At 44.8% G+C, this 17,718-nt stretch overlaps 1 long non-coding RNA gene across 2 annotated transcripts in view; it reads right to left on the minus strand.

The window, feature by feature from the left end:
• LOC113906478 overlaps positions 1 to 11,725 on the minus strand; it is a 112,962-nt gene extending 101,237 nt beyond the window's left edge. The window contains exons 1-2 of one of the 2 annotated variants that reach the window (XR_003514895.1): positions 11,526 to 11,725; positions 9,825 to 9,913 (exon numbers count right to left, since the gene is read on the minus strand). This is a non-coding gene — a long non-coding RNA (uncharacterized LOC113906478). The other variant, XR_003514896.1, reaches the window with a different exon arrangement.
• Positions 11,726 to 17,718: the final 5,993 nt, after the last annotated feature.

The raw sequence follows: 17,718 nt of genomic DNA on the forward strand, positions 1-17,718 counted from the left end.
GACAAAAGCCCAGGACTAGATGGCTTTATAGGTGAATTCTATCAAATACAGAAAAGTTAATGCCTATCCTTCTGAAACTCTTTCAAAAAATTGCAGAGGAAAGAACACTTCCAAACCCATTCTACGAGGCCACAATCAACCTGATACTAAAACCAGACAAAGATATCATAAAAAGAAAATTATAGGCCAGTATCACTGATGAACATAGATGCAAAAATCCTCAACAAAATTCTAGCAAACAGAATTCAGCAAGACATTAAAAAGATTATACACCATGATCAAGTCAGGTTTATCCCAGGGATGCAACACATTCTTCAATATATGCAAATCAATCAATGTGATACCTCATATTAACAAATTGAAAGATAAAAACCATAGGATAATTTCAACACATGCAGAAAAAACTTTGGACAAAATTCAGCACCCATTTATGATAAAAAAAACTCTTTGAAAAATGGGCATAGAAGGAACCTATCTTAACATAATAAAGGTCACATACAACAAACCCACAGCAAACATTACTTTCAATGGTGAGAAGCAAAGCATTCCCTCTACAATCAGGAACAAGACAAGGGTGCCCACTCTTGGAATTCCTAGCTACAGCAATCAGAGAAGAGAAAGAAATAAAAGAAATCCAGATTGGAAAGGAAGAAGTAAAACTCTCACTCTTTACAGATGACATGATACTGAACATAGAAAACCCTAAAGATACTATCATAAAATTACTAGAACTAACCAGTGAATTACAAAATCAATACATAGAAATCACCTGCATCCCTATACACTAACAATGAAAAATCAAAAAGAGAAATTAAGGAATCAATCCCATTTACCATTGCAACAAAAAAACAAAAGACCTAGGAATAAACCTACCTAAGGAGACAAAAGAGCTATATTCAGAAAACTATAAGACACTGATGAAAGAAATCAAAGACGACATAAGCAGATGGAAGAACATTCCATGCCCCTGGGCTGGAAGAATCAATATTCTGAAAATGACTGTTTTCACAGTCATTTTTGTAGATACCAAAAGCCATCTACAGATTTGATGCAATCCCTATCAAATTACAATGGCATTTTTCACACAACCAGAACAAAAAACCTCGAATTCGTATGCAAACACCAACGATGCCAAATAACCAAAGCAATCTTGAGAAAAGAATGGAGCTGGAAGAATCAACTTACTGGATTTCAGACTATGCAACAAAGCTACAGTCATCAAGACAGAATGGTACTGGAACAAAAGAAAGAAATATAGACCAATGGAACAAGACAGAAAGCCCACATACATATGCGCACCTTATCTGTGACAAAGGAAACCAGAATATACAATGGGAAAAAGGTAATCTTTTTAATAAGTGCTGCTGAAAGAACTGGACAACTACATGTAAAAGAATGAAATTAGAACATCTCCTAACACCATACACAAAGATAAACTTGAAATAGATTAAAGACTTAAATGTAAGACCAGAAACTATAAACCTCTCAGAAGAAAACTTTCAGAACTTTGTATGACATAAATCATAGCAAGATCGTTAATGACCTCCCTCTTGGAATAATGGAAACAAAAAAATAAGTGGGGCCTAATTAAACTTAAAACTTTTGCACAACAAAACAAACTAAAAAACAAGCTGAAAATACAACCCTCAGAATGGGAGAAAACAATAACGAATGAAACAACTAACAAAGGATTAATTCCTAAAATATACAAGCAGCTCAAACAACTCAATAACAGAAAAACAATCCAATCAAAAAGTGGACCAAAGACCAAAACAGACATTTCTCCAAAGAAGACATACAGATGGCTAAGAAACACATGAAGAAATGCTCAATATCACTCATTATTAGAGAAATGCATATCAAAACTACAATGAGGTATCACCTCACACCAGTCAGAATAGCCATCATCAAAAAAATCCACAAAACAACAAGTGCTGGAGAGGGTGTGGAGGAAAGGGAGCCCTCTTGCACTGCTGGTGGGAATGTAAATTGATACAGCCACTGTGAAAGAGTATGGAGATTCCTTAAAAAACCAGGAGTAAAACCACCATGTGACCCAGCAATACCACTTTTAGGCATACACCCTGAAGAAACCAAAACTGAAAAACACACATATACCCCAATGCTCACTGCAGCACTTAGATGTCCATTGACAGATGAATGGATAAAGAAGCTGTGGTACATATATACAATGGGATCAGATCAGATCAGCCGCTCAGTTGTGTCCACCTCTTTGCGACCCCATGAATCGCAGCACGCCAGGCCTCCCTGTCCATCACCAACTCCTGGAGTTCACCCAGACTCACGTCCATCCAGTCAGTGATGCCATCCAGCCATCTCATCCTCTGTCATCCCCTTCTCCTCCTGCCCCCAATCCCTCCCAGCATTAGAGTCTTTTCCAATGAGTCAACGCTTCGCATGAGGTGGCCAAGGTACTGGAGTTTCAACTTTAGCATCAGTCCTTCCAAAGAAATCCCAGGGCTGATCTCCTTCAGAATGGACTAGTTGGATCTCTTTGCAGTCCAAGGGACTCTCAAGAGTCTTCTCCAACACCACAGTTCAAAAGCATCAATTCTTCGGCGCTCAGCCTTCTTCATAGTCCAACTCTCACATCCATACATGACCACAGGAAAAACCATAGCCTTGACTAGATGGACCTTTGTTGGCAAAGTAATGTCTCTGCTTTTGAATATGCTCTCTAGGTTGGTCATCACTTTCCTTCCAAGGAATAAGCGTCTTTTAATTTCATGGCTGCAATCACCATCTGCAGTGATTTTGGAGCCCAGAAAAATAAAATCAGCCACTGTTTCCACTGTTTCCCCATCTATTTCCCATGAAATGATGGGACCAGATGCCATGATCTTTGTTTTCTGAATGTTGAGCTTTAAGCCAACTTTTTCACTCTCCACTTTCACTTTCACCAAGAGGCTTTTGAGTTCCTCTTCACTTTCTGCCATAAGAGTGGTGTCATCTGCATATCTGAGGTTATTGATATTTCTCCCGGCAATCTTGATTCCAGCTTGTGTTTCTTCCAGTCCAGCGTTTCTCATGATGTTCTTTGATACTAGTCAGCAATACAAGGAACACACTTGAGTCAGTTCTAATGAGGTGGATGAACCTAGAGCCTATTATACAGAGTGAAGTCAGTCATAAAGAGAGAAACAAATATCGTATGTTAACACGTATAAATGGAATCTAGAAAGATGAACCTGATGAACCTATTCACAGAGCAGCAATGGAAACAGACATAGAGAACAGAGTTATAGACAAGGATGAGGGAGAGGAGCAAGAGGGTGAGACAAAAGGAGAGAGTAGCATGGAAGGATATACATAAACATAGGTAAATAGATAGCCCATGGGAATTTGCTGTATGACTCAGGGAATTCAAACTGGGGCTCTGTAATAACCTAGAGGTGTGGGAATGGGCAGGAGGTGGAAGGGAGATTCAAGAGGGAGGGGGCATATGTACACCTATGTTTAATTCATGTTGATGTATGACAGAAATCAAACTATTGTAAAGCAATCAACCAATTAAAAATAAATAAATATTAAAAAAGAAAAAAAGTCTCCCAACAAAAGTCCAGTTGGCTTCACAGGTGAATTCTATCAAGCATTTTGAAAAGAGCTAGAGTGAAAAAGTTGGCTTAAAGCTCAACATTCAGAAAACTAAGATAATGGTATCTGGTCCCATCACTTCACGGGAAATAGATGGGGAAACAGTGGAAATAGTGTCAGACTTTATTTTTGGGGGCTCCAAAATCACTGCAGATGGTGATTGCAGCCATGAAATTAAAAGATGTTTACTCCTTGGAAGGAAAATTATGACCAACCTGGACAGCATATTTAAAAGCAGAGACAAAAAAAAAAAAAAGCAGAGACATTACTTTGCCAACAAAGGTCTGTCTAGTCAAGGCTATGGTTTTTCCAGTGGTTATGTATGGATGTGAGAGTTGGACTGTGAAGAAAGCTGAGTGCCGAAGAATTGATGCTTTTGAACTGTGGTGTTGGAGAAGACTCTTGAGAGTCCTTTGGACTGCAAGGAGATCCAACCAGTCCATTCTAAAGGAGATCAGTCCTGGGTATTCTTTGGAAGGACTGATGCTAAAGCTGAAACTCCAGTACTTTGGCCACCTGATGTGAAGAGTTGACTCATTGGAAAAGACTCTGATGCGGGAGGGATTGGGGGCAGGAGGAGAAGGGGATGACAGAGGATGAGATGGCTGGATGGCATCACCGACTCGATGGACATGAGTCTGAGTGAACTCCAGGAGTTGGTGATGGACAGGGAGGCCTGGCGTGTTGCAGTTCATGGGGTTGCAGAGTCGGACACAACTGAGTGACTGAACTGAACTGAACACCCATCCTTCTCAAACTCTTCCAAAAACTTGCAGAGGAAGAAATACTCCCAAGCTCATTCTACGAGGCCACTATCACCCTGATACAAAAACCAAAGATATCACAGAGAAAGAAAATTACAGGCCAATATCACTGATGAACACAGATGCAAAAGTCATAAAGAAAATACTAGCAAACAAAATCCAACAACACAACAAAAGGATCATACACCATGATCCATGATTCATGAACAAAAGCAGAAGATATTAAGAAGAGGTGGCAAGAATACACGGAAGAACTATACAAAAAAGATCTTCAGGACTCAGATAACCACAATGGTGTGATCACTCACCTAGAGCCAGACATCCTGGAATGTGAAGTCAAGTGGGCTTTAGGAAGCATCACTATGTACAAGCTAGTGGAAGTGATGGAATTCCAGTTGAGCTATTTCAAATCCTAAAAGATGATGGTGTTAAAGTGATGCACTCAGTACGCCAGCAAATTGGGAAAACTCAGCAGTGGCCACAGGACTGGAAAAGGTCAGTTTTCATTCCAATCCCAAAGAAAGGCAATGCCAAATAATGCTCAAACTAATGCACAATGCATTCATCTCACACACTAGCAAAATAATGCTCAAAATTCTTCAAGCCAGGCTTCAACAGTATGTGAACCATGAACTTCAAGATGTTCAAGATGGATTTAGAAAGGGCAGAGGAACCCAAGATCAAATTGCCAACATCCGTTGGATCATCAAAAAAGCAAGAAAGTTCCAGAAAAACATCTACTTCTGCTTTACTGACTATATATCAAACCCTTTTACTGTGTGGATCACAACAAACTGTGGAAAACTCTTAAAGAGACGGGAATACCAGACCACCTGACCTGCCTCCTGAGAAATCTGTATGCAGGTCAAGAAGCAACAGTTAGAACTAGACGTGGAACAACAGACTGGTTCCAAATTGGGAAAAGAGTATGTCAAGGCTGTACATCGTCACCCTGCTTATTTAACTTATATGCAGAGTACATCATGAGAAATGCTGGGCTGGATGAAGCACAAGCTGGAATCAAGATTGCTGGGAGAAATATCAATAACCTCAGATATGCAGATGGCACAACCCTTATGGCAGAAAGCAAAGAAGAACTAAAGAGCCTCTTGACGAAAGTGAAAGAGGAAAGTGAAAAAGTTGGCTTTTTTTTTTTTTTTTTTTTTTTGAGTTTTACTCAACATTTCGAAAACTAAGATCATGGCATCTGGTCCCATCATTTCATGGCAAACAGATAGGGAAATATGGAAACCATGACAGACTTTATTTGGGGGGGGGCCTCCAAAATCACTGCAGATGGTGACTGCAGCCATGAAATTAAAAGACACTTGCTCCATTGGAAGCAAAGTTATGACCAACCTAGACAGCATATTAAAAAGCAGAGACATTAAGTTGCCAACAAAGTCCCCTCTAGTCAAAGCTATGGTTTTTCCAGTAGTCATGTATGGATGTGAGAATTGGACTATAAAGAAAGCTGAGCACCAAAGAATTAATGCTTCTGAACTGTGGTGTTGGAGAAGACTCTTGAGAGTCCCTTGGACTGCAAGGAGATCTAACCAGTTGACCCTAAAGGAAATCAGTACTGAATATTCATTGGAAGGACCGATGCTGAAGCTGAAACTCCAATATTCTGGCCACTTGATAGGAAGAACTGACTCATTGGAAAAGACCCTGATTCTGGGAAAGACTGAAGGCAGGCAGATAAGGGGATGACAGAGGATGAGAGGGTTAGATGGTATCACTGACTCAATGGACATGAGTTTCAGCAAGCTCCAGCAGTTGGTGATGGACAGGGAAGCCTGGCCTGCTGCAGTCCATGGGGTCACAAAGGGTCGGACATGACTGAGCAACTGAACTGAACTGAACACCATGATCAAGTGGGATTTATCCCAGGGATACAAGGATTCTTCACAAATCAATCAATGTGATGTACCATATAAACAAACACGAAAAAATCCATATGAACATCTCAGCAGATGCAGGAAAAGCTTCTGACAATATCCAACATCCATTTATGACTTTTGTTTGCCCAGACTTTACATTTAAACTGCCTTTATATGTACAATCAAAATAAAAACCCTTTACTAAACCACATGCAGATTTTTGGTTAAAAAGAAGGACCATCAAACCCAGAGGGGCTGCTGGGTTGACCAGTCTGTGTGCTGAGCCTTGAGATATTTATGGTGAAGGTTCTGCTCTGAGACCCTGGAGGCCCAGCTCAAGGGATGTGGGTGGAGCATCCTCCTCTTAACCCCTTACCAGCTCTAAGATAAAGCGACATTCATTTCACATAAAATGGCTAAGGCCTTTTTACTACTGGAAACAATTTGACATTAATTTTCAAGAGGTGCCATCTTTCAGTTCAATGTGTTTCACGGGTCACATGATCTTCGATTACCAAGGTGACACTCAGGACAATTTTCTGGCAAATTGAATCCCAAATTACAGCCCCTGAAGGAGTCTGCATTAACAATGGTCTGTAAGAGCCCAGCAGGGGGTCTGAGACAGGTTATATTGAGATCAAATGCAGTCACTAACGTAACATTTCAGTGGGAACAAGAGGAATGTATTGTTAAGACACATGCTTTTCTTTTCCCTTCAGAAAAGGAGGGCTCAAATCACCATAGACACGGAATAATAAAGACAGAATTATTTTTGCATGAATTGGGATTTCCTCATAGCTGAGTTAAGAAACATGACCCACTATGAGAGAACAGGAATTACTCACCCTTCCTATTCTTTTCCCCTCCTCTGCTCTCTCTCTTTCATTAACCACTCTGATTGTTTTAGTTCTACTGTAGGCATTTTACTCCTTACATTTGATAAGGAGTGTCATTAGAATAACAGAGTATGAGAAACTCTGACTGGGTTACTAAGCAAAACCTGTAAAAAATAACAAGCATCATCCACAGACTAGTTTCTTAGGTATTTCATGATGTGAATCCTCTGTACACAGCAATGTGCTGAGTTTTGCAATATCCTAGTAAGACAGGTTTCCTACCTTTTCAGAACCTCCTATAGAAACCAGATATTAACACTGATTTCACATGGCTGCACATGCATTTACAATCACAAATATGAAACATATAAGAAATAAAAAAGTTGATTGTGCCCCATCAAGCAACATTCCCCCATGATTTAGGTAGTTTTCTCATACATTAAATATTGGACGATTAGTGCATTTTTATGATTCTTCAGGGAACATGGACTTATCACATTGCAAGCACATGTAAAAACTATACTCTGGGATTTCATTCTATTGGTTCATATTTCTTATGTATAGAATATACATTTCTAACTAATCTAAAAGAATAAATATTATTCAGTTTTTTTTTGCTGTTCTGCTTTTCTTAAAAAACTTCAAATTAACTGCTATGTGATATGTGACTATTGAATGCATTTAACCACTGAGAATATGTCTATTTTGTGCAAGGCTCTGTTCTGGGAAACAGTCACTGCAGAGCCCATCAGAAATCACTGCCCAGTAGTGAAGACATAGAACAGACAAACCAATGATGTGTGATTTTCAGTCACTAAGTACTCATCTCCTGGGTGCTGAAGACATAGGATGAGCGTTCTAGAGATTCACTGCCAATTCCCAGAAAATAGGGGGTATAGACCCAAGAGAGAGCAAGTGAGTGCAAGCGAGCACGCGCGAGAGAGGAGTTAGGAAAGTGACGAAGTTAACTATTATGGGATGAATTCTGTCTTCCTTCTCCAAGTTTGTTGAAATCCTAACCCCCAGTACCTCAAAATATGACTGCATTTGGACACAGGGCTTTTACAGAGGTGACTAAGTTAAAATGAGGTTATTAGGGATGGGTCCTAATCCAATCTGACTGTTGTTCTTAAAAGAAGAGGAAATTTGAACATACAAAGAAATACCAGAGAGGTGTGTGCATGGAGAAAAGATCATGTGAGGACACAGCAAGAGGGCGGCCATCGGCAAGCCAAGGGGAGAGGCCTTCAGAGAAACCTACCCTCCAGCACTTCAATACTGGTCTCCCAGTCTTCAGGAGAGTAAGTTGTTTAAGCCTGTGGTCTTTTGTTATTGCAGCCCTAGCAAACTAATATGTTAACCATTCTGTTGGGATTTTTAAGAAAAAACAATCACAAAATTCCAGAAGAGTTGCAAGTACAGGACAAAAAAAATTGTTTTTTCCTGAATTATTTCAGACTAAATTGTTGACACACCAGAAAGTTCCTGAGAGTTTTCTATAAATGATACAAAGATTCTTGCAGGTGTTGCCTGAGGATGTGGGATGTTAGTGACAAAGACTATGAGATTTCTTGTGTCCTGTCTCTACCATAAGCTCTGTGACTTTGGGTAAATTACCTCTGCATCCAGTGACAACTGGGCTAAATAACTTCTGAGTTTGCTTATTTTTTTCTTCCATGAGGGTTAAAGGGCAAAAATGATTCAGTGCTGTCCACCAGCGCCAAGTGCCCCTGCCCACCATTTGTCCCTGTGCTTGTCAGCCTGTGGCCTTTGACAGGGTGCCCAGCCTCACCTTCCTCCAACTTACCAGAAGCCTCCTGCCCTGCAGCCAAGCCCAGCTCCTGGCAGTCTGTCCCTTGTGCCCCTATGCTCATGTTACTCACTCTGTGCCAAATGCCCTTCTGCCTCCCCCCGCCCCCATGCCCCTGGAAACTTTCTGCTCACTCACTCTGACCGTTCCAAGCAGACCTCTGTGCTGCTTAGGCATCTATTTACTCCCCTCAAACCTTATCACAGCAACATAATTGCTTCTCTATTTGTCATTCTCCCCATTAGACTCCAGATCCCTAGAGGAAAGGACCTGGGTTTCTTCCTTTCCTGCAGCCTCAGTTACTGCTGCCAAGCATGGCTCACAATAGGTCATCAGTGGATAAACATGCCTTAGGAACTGCGGGCTAGACACTGTGCTGGGCTGGGCAGAGAATGGTCCTGCTCTTGGGGAGAAAGATAATAAAAGAGGTAACCACAACAGAAGACAGAGTGACCATCACTGTGGCGGAGGTACGCTAGAGGGGACAAGGAAGTTCACTGGAGGGTACCTTTCAGACCTGGAAAACCTTCCGGTAAGCAGGCTGATGCACACTTGGATTTCACCAATAGTGCTTTGCCAGGGGCAGGTAGTGAAGAAATGTTTGCTAGACTCTAAGCTCATAAAGGACTTAAGACCATGACTGCCCTCATTAACTGTTGTCTCCCCAGCTGACACACTGTGGTAGCCAATAAATATTTGTGCAATGAGTGCATGAATGAACCAACAAGCAGGTCCTCCTTCCTGTTCTTTTCAAATGTTTTTCCTACCTTCCCTCTCACCTTCTGACTTGTCCTTGTCCAAAGACGTGAGCTAATACTTAACCTAAAGGAGGTGGTGATGAAGATCAAAGACATTAACAAATATGAAAGCACTTAGTACAGTATAAAGTGCTCTATAAACATGAGTTACTACTTACTGCTTCTTCCCTTCCATGGGGCATGTTGGCTGAAGCCATTCTGGGCTGACCTGGTTGGGGTTCAGAAGCCCTTAGGACCTTATATGTTCCTGTCAATGCAAAAGAAAAAAAAAAAAAAGACTCAAGCCTTCTCAATTTACCATTCTTTAGAAGTGTCCTTCGTTTTAATAAGGACCTTAGAGATTCCTTCCTTTGCAACCAGAAAAGAATAATTTGGGTGCAGTAATTAGGGTTCATGCAGTCACTGCTCCTGTGGACAGTCCTAATGAGGGTTTTTCTTTTTTCTTATTGAGCTCTCCCAAAGGGAGCTCTTATTAGAGAGAAAGGAGTTCCACAGTCATGGTGGGAGGCAGCCTGTATTAGTCAGGGCTCTCCAGAGAAACAGAACCAATAGGATGTGTGTACATACGGGAAAAGGATGTCTGTTCACTGGTGTGGGCCACACAGGAGTACGCAGGGGTTGAGCCATGCTTAAATCATGAGCTGGGGCCGGTAAGAGGGGCTGCCACCCGCCTGGAGCCTGAGATGGCTCAGGAGGCTACAGGGAGGTGTATCGTGGAGCAAAGCCCCTCCGCCTGTCTGTGCCTGAGTGAATTCAAACACTCCATCAGGGACAAGGAGAAGCCTCCTTCCCTGCCAAGAACTCCTGAACCGAAAAGTCCCCAGTTAACTGCTGGGGCGCAGCCAGAGGGAGACACGGACAAATCAGGTGACCTCATGCGAAGTGCGAGATGCCTGAGGGTTCAAGTCGCTCCCTCCTCCTTCTCCAGGCTGGCCTAGCGCGTCTAAGGCGCTCATTTTGGCCTTTTACAGAACGGCCTTCCTTGTCTATTAAAAAAAAGCATGTGACGCTGAGTGAAGTGGATTTCCCAGGTGGCGCGAATGGTTAAAAAAAAAAAAAACCCTCCTGCCAGTGCAGGAGACATAAGAGCCACAAGTTCAGTCCCTTGGTCGGGAAGATCACCGGAGGAGGAAATGGCAACCCACTCCAGTATCTTTGCCGGGAGATTCCCATGGACAGAGGAGCCTACAGAGCTACAGCCCATGGGATCGCACAGAGTCGGACATGACTGAAGCCACTCAGCACACAGCTGAGTTAAGTGGAGAAGGACGGGGATGATGAAATTATTGCCTACTCCTGCCGCCTCAGATACAGCCACCAGGTGAAAACAGTTGGCAAAGGCGGGGAGACGGAGCCGGGGAAAGCGGTAACATCAGTTCAGGTTTTCAGGTGTCCAAAAAAGGAAACTCAAGAGGCAGGGCCTAGGGGGCTGAGAGAAGCTGTGCAGAAGGTAAAACTGATCTCCCCTCAGTCTCTGAACCTTTCTTACCTCCAGTCCCCTCCACCTTTTTGCCTCGCCCTCGAGGCAGTTCCAGCTTCTAAAACTATAAGGTTTCCTTTCTCCTCCACAGTTAAAAAACTTTCCAGAAAGATCAGCAGCCTGGAAGCTGGTGTGTCTTGGTAACCCAGCACTGAAGTTGCTCAAGCCGAGGGCATCTGCACCGTCCCACGGGGTCTGGGTGACCAGCACCTCCGAGGGCGCCGAGGCACACGGTGGATCGCTGTGCTCTGCGAAGCGCAGTCCCGGCCCCCAGCAGCCCGGCGTCCACGTGCAGACTGCGGACGCGGAGGATCGCATCATTCTTCCCCGCCCCGCCCCGCCCTCTGCCCGGCTGAGCCGGGACCCCGGCGCCGCGCACCCATCACTTCTGTGAACCGCGGCCGAGTCCCCGGCGGCAACACATTCGTTCAGGGTAGGGTTGCCTCTCCTCTGACAGGCACGTGCGCGTGCACAGTGCGGACTCAAGCCGTAATTCTTCATTTTTCACAAAGATTCCATTACCACCTCTGGTCGCCCCGGGGGCGGTGGCCGCAGGAGAAGCGCGCGGTGCGGGCCTGGCAGCTCCTCCCACCGTCAAGAGAGGGCTGCGCGTGCGCAGAGTGGCCTGGCCGCCCGGGGGAGGCGCCTGCAGACCGTGCCCTCCCGGGCTGCTCCAGTACATTAAAGCGTTCTTTGTGAACGGCGGTTCGCGGGAGCTGCAGGGAACACCTCAGGGGTAGTCAGATTCTGCAGCAAAGTCTGGAACCATCCGCCAGGAATGGCTAGCCAGCACGTGAAGGACTCAGAGCCACATAGCAGTAATCAGTTTAAACCTCATCACCTGAATCAAACCAGGGGGCTTGTGAATTAATAGCTAAGGCATTTTGAAATTGTTTTTCTTAGTAATATTAGAGAGATTGAAGACATGTGGTCCACTTGAGAAACAAACTAAACCATCCTTGGTGCGGGCAGGGGGGTTTACCTGCATCCAGCAAGGAGTTTGGAGCGAGGCCTTGGGTCTGGGGTTCCACTTGATCCTATGTCCCCATCGCTCAGGGAAGCGCTGGCAGCTATGCCCCCTGGAGCAGCTGCCTGCACCCCTTGAACGGGGTTCTCCTCGGAGTGACTGAGGACCGGGAGGCAGGGTCACAGGATGCTATGAACCTGGGAAGAAAAGTTCCACGTGCAGCAGAACCCCACCACCTGGGCCTTCATCAGTCATCCCACTTGGGAGCGGGATGTGGGGAGTGAAGGACAGACAGCCCATCTACGTCCAGCAGGAAGAGGCCCCTGAGGGTTATAAACGAATGGACCAGTGCTGAATGAGGCCACTGGATGACAGGCACAGCCCGTGGAAGAAGTGAAAGTATGTCTGAAGAGTTTTTGTTCTAATTATTAAGTGTCTGGCGCTCTACTATCTTACGCCCGGTGAGCATTAGCAGATTCTGACATCCTTCTGCATACAGTGTCTCCTTTCACTGTCAGAACCAGCCCGAGGGACCTCGGCCGCACATTCGCTTCTACACAGACAAGGAATCTGAACCCAAAGATCTCCCTTCACCCCCTCAAAATCGAGTGCAGAATGCTGTTCTCAAACTAGCACCCAGGTTTGTGACTTCTTGGCTAGGAGTGAAGACACATGTCAGAATTCTCAGGGAAGTGTTCCCAAAACGTATATATTTATAATGTGTATAAAAGTTCCTTTCTGAGAGTGATGACCCAAAACCTCTGCGTGCTAACACTTGTGTGCCCAGCTCTGTGCTAGACACTATGGGTCATAGAAAGATCTGTGCTTGGAAAAGTTGAAGAACCTGCCACCCACAACATGCCAGTTTAGCATGAAGGTTATTTTGAGCTAAAGGCACTTGAAAAGCCGCAGATGTAAGAAGTATGTTCTGATCTCCCCCTTTTCTTCCTGAAAACAGGAGATATAACTCCCCTATGAAAGATGTCCTCCCAGTACCGAGGAGAAGAAAAATGTTCTTATCATCAGGGATGGGGAGTCAAGGCTGAGAGAACACTGCACACAGAGCCTTGTTAAAATAACTCATCTTCCTTTAGCCTCCCCACATATTTTAGTTCCGTTTTCACAGCTGCCTCTCTTCAGCTGAGTTTAAAAGCATTTAGGCTTTGCCACTTCTTTGGATCTTCATTTTTTTTTTTTTAATGAAGGCTCTCATGGCACGTAAAGCTTATATTAAATATGTATGTGTTTCTTCTGTAAATCTGTCTTGTGTCAATTTAATTCTAAGGTACAGCAGAAGACCTAAGAAGGTTGGAGTTACGTCTTGTCTCTGCTACACCTCCAGAGCCTACTACAGAGGCAGATACATTTTTCTTCCATTAGATACAAAGGAATGTATAAGGACTTGTTGCATCTTAGAGCAAGAACACATCCCACTTTGGAACTCCTTGATATACATTAGTGGGGTGAACAAGTAAGTGAGTCAATGAAATAGGAATTTAGAGAGGAAGAGATGACTGTAAATGGGGCCCCTGGAGGAGGCCTTTAAGTTGTTCAGGTCACTCTCCATGTGTATAAAATGCCCTGTAATGTTGGTTTAAAACATGGCCGCTCTCTGTGTATAAAACGCCTTGTAATCTTGGATTCCTCTTGGGAGGAATCACTTCTAGGGATTTATCCTAAGAGACTTGCCAGAGATGCAAAAAAGAAATTTATGTTCAATATGTTTATTGTAATGTAATTTATACCAAAAAAGTGGAAACAATTTTAAGGTCCAATAGCAAGGAACTGTTGGAGAAGGCAATGGCACCCCACTCCAGTACTCTTGCCTGAAAAAGCCCATGGATGGAGGAGCCTGGTAGGCTGCAGTCCATGGGGTCACTAAGAGTGGGACACGACTGAGCGACTTCACTTTCACTTTTCCCTTTCATGCATTGGAGAAGGAAACGGCAACCGCATTGGAGAAGGAAATGGCAACCCACTCCAGTGTTCTTGCCTGGAGAATCCCAGGGACGGGAGAGCCTGGTGGGCTGCGGTCTATGGGGTTGCACAGAGTCGAACACGACTGAAGTGACTTAGCAGCAGCAAGGAACTGTAGTACCGAAATGATGGTCAATCCACCCGATGGAATATTCAGGAGCCATTATACATTAGTTGTAAGAACACATGTTCTTGACTGGGGAAATAAATGTGCGTTGTAGGATTATTAGTGGTAGTAGTGCTGTTCGCTCGGTTGTGTCTGACTCTTTGCGACCTCACGGACTGTAGCCCACCAGGATCCTCTATCCATGGATTCTCCAGACAAGAATACTGGAGTGGATTGCCATTCCCTTCTCCAGAGGATCTTCCTGACCCAGGGATTGAACCTAGGTCTCCTGCATCACAGGCAGATTCTTTACTGCTTGAGCTACAAGGTAAGATTATTAAGGGGGAGGAAAGCAAATTTTGAAAAAGGGTTAAGTCTATGATTATCCAGTATTTGTACAGGTGTTTTTGTGTGTCTATTATCACAGTGGTTCTCTGAAGTGAGAGTAAAGATAATTTTTATTTTCTATTTCCAGCTTTTCAAAATCCTAGTTTTTTGTTTTTTTTTTTTAAGATTTTTCTTGCTGGCTCTTCAGGGAACTTGGGGTTTGTGGATGAAGTTCTGTGGTTTGGCGGAAAGCCTTTATTTCGAGTTTTTCTTCTGAGCACACACAAGACAATGTAACATACACATCTGGACTTGGGACTGCTATGGAAGGAAGGTGCCCAAGGATGGGTAGATTGGGGGCAATTTAACAATTACAAACAAAAAAATAAGCGGGAGAGAGAGAGTGAAGTTGCTCAGTCATGTCGGATTCTTTGTGATGCCATGAACTGTAGCCTGCCAGGCTCCTCCATCCATGGAATTTCCCAAGCAAAAATACTGAAGTAGGTTGCCATTTCCTTCTCCAGGGGATCTTCCCAACCCAGGTATCGAACCTGGGTCTCTGGCACTGCAGGCAGACTCTTTACCATCTGAGCCACCAGGGAAGCAACTCAAAAAATAAGTGGATTACCCAGCACACAGGACCGGGAGCTCCCAGAGCAACTTCCTTGGGTGACCTCCAGGTCACTTCCCCAGATGGAGAGGCCTTGTTGGCTTGGGAGGACAATCTACCCCTCACTCCTAAACCCCTCAGCCTCCTGGATTCTTTTCAGACCCTTGGTAAGTGCAGGGAGAAGGCTTCCAAACAAGGGCTAGAGGACTCAGCTGAGCAGCCCTGGGGATGACAAGCCTCAGCAGACAGGTTTAGGGCTGGGCCAGCCTGGGACCCCATGGGGAGTGAACTTCCATAGCAGAAATAAGGTGACTTGCAGGGTGATCCATACTTTTCTTCTCTCCCTCCTTCCCCGCTCCTTGCCCTCCCAATCTTGGGCCCAAGAAGATTCTTTTGGAGGTGAGGTCTGGCCCGAGGTTCCAAATAGATGGAACCTTGGGGCACGTGGTGGGGACTGGCAGGAGAAACCGTCATCTCCCTTGAGGGGAACTGTGTTTGCCTGTTTATAATGGGGTTTCTGTTTGCCAGCTGGTGTTGCCAACTTACTGAGCTTTTGGAGGCTGGAGTCTGTTTTGTTTTAGCCTCAGCAAGCCCTCACTGAAGATTTGTTCCATGGTTACTTTGTAAATGGTGAGAAGGCATCCATGTGCTTGAATGCTACTCTTCTATCTCTAGGAGGCCCGAAGGCCAAGGCTGCTCAGTGGTGGGGAAATCAAGGCTGTGTGTCTGCTAAGCAAGAGCTCCAGTTTGCCTGGTGCAGGCCTGGTGCCGAGTGTAATTATGGACTTCATGCCCAAAGAGGCGTTTGCAGACCTTCAGTTCTTTTGTTAAAGAAGTCTGACATTTCCACACACTTCTGCCCAGGATTTTTCTGAACCCTCTTCTTCTTCCAAAGGTGATCCTTTCATTCATTCACTCATACATTCAACTAGTATTGTTTGAGTACCACATTCAAGACTCTGTTCTAGACCCTGGGGATATAGAAGAACAAGAGACACCCATTGGTGCTGGGTACACTGGCCGCTGACAGGCCAATGTGTTTACATTCAAGTGCTCTGCATGTGTATAAAGGTTTTCTGGAAACAAAACCTTCAGCTGGAAGATCAGACATTGCAGTGGGCCCTAAGTGAGACAGGGCAGCATTTTCTCCACGCAGATGTAGGAATGGCCTGGTCTGCTGCTGCTGGAAGGCAGTGTCACCTTGCTTTGGTTTTTATGTCCTCCTGTCCCCGTGTCTGCAGGAGTGTGCCATGGTCCCATGATAGACAGAGTCATTATGTCCTCCCTGAGACCAAAAGACAGGATGGAAAGGATGAAAAACGTAACAGGTATGTTAGTAACAATTTGGAGAGCTTAATGGTTTAGGATACAAATCCACATAAGATCATGGGCTTCCCTGGTGGCTCAGTGGTAAAGAATCCACCTGCCAGTGCAGGAGATGGCAGGTTCAATCTCTGGGTTTGGGGAAGATCCCCTGGAGTAGGAAATGGCAACCCATTCTAGTATTCTTGCCTGGGAAATCCCACGGACAGAGGAGCCTGGTGGGCTACAGTCCGTGGGGTCATGAAATAGTTGGACATGACTTAGAGACTAAACAACAAGTAAGATCACATATTTGGTAGTCCTCCCTTGAAGGAAGAGCAAGGGGTTAGAAGCAGTTCTAGGTGCCATCTTTATGGTCTCTCCACTCCCAGGGGATGGCCAGGGCTAGGTATCCCCTCCACCAGCTCTTCTATTGAAGGCATTTTGTCTAGAAAACCCTTATGGCTCCTGGCTTCTTAAGAACTTATGACTTCTGCTACAGTGGCCCAAAGTGAGCCCACGAGGGTCCAGTGTAGGATGTGGAGACAAGAGGAGGGGGTGGATGGGAGCTGTGTGTGTCCAGACTGGCTCAGTAAAGTAGGAGACATGGATTCAGAGCATGCCATGCCAGGAACAATGAGTGTGATTTGCTACAAGTGGTTGCTGCCCTCTCTCTCAGACTCAGAGCACTCATTCATTGGATGGATGAGGTACCACCATCGAGAAGGGTCTCAAGCTGCCCAGGGGAATACCTTCAGTGGAAGGCACCAGACTGTTCTTGAGGATGGGGGACACCTAGGAGGCCTTCCAGTTTCTGACCTGTTCCTGCTTTCTTACCTGAGTATACCCAGTTACAGGTGAGACCAGCCCAGTTGTGACAAGGGGCTGTGTGTCCAGGCCCAAGCAGTCTTCATGACTGTCAAGGCCTCTATTCTGTATCAGCCCCAGAGGCCCTGGACTGAGAGGGAGTCCCTAGGCCAACAAAGCCATCACCACATCAACACCTAACTTCTTGACATGTTTCATGTGTGATCACCAACCTGAGGACTTTCAGGGATGCAGGACTCAGCCCCACATCCACCACCCCTGCCTGAGCTTCTGAGCTTGTTGGGGGCCAGCCCCACAGTGGGAGGAGACAGGCCTCATCCTAGGAAGGCCCTGGGGCCTGGGAGGAAGTCCTCAGCCAAGGTGTTGCTCTAGTGAGATGCCCTTGCCCTTGACCTTGAATTGTTCCCTCCTCTGTTCAGAAGGATAAACTGGAGAGAGGAATTCATGACTCTGAG

Source organism: Bos indicus x Bos taurus, chromosome 16 (assembly GCF_003369695.1).
Source record: "Bos indicus x Bos taurus breed Angus x Brahman F1 hybrid chromosome 16, Bos_hybrid_MaternalHap_v2.0, whole genome shotgun sequence".
Lineage (NCBI taxonomy): Eukaryota > Metazoa > Chordata > Mammalia > Artiodactyla > Bovidae > Bos > Bos indicus x Bos taurus.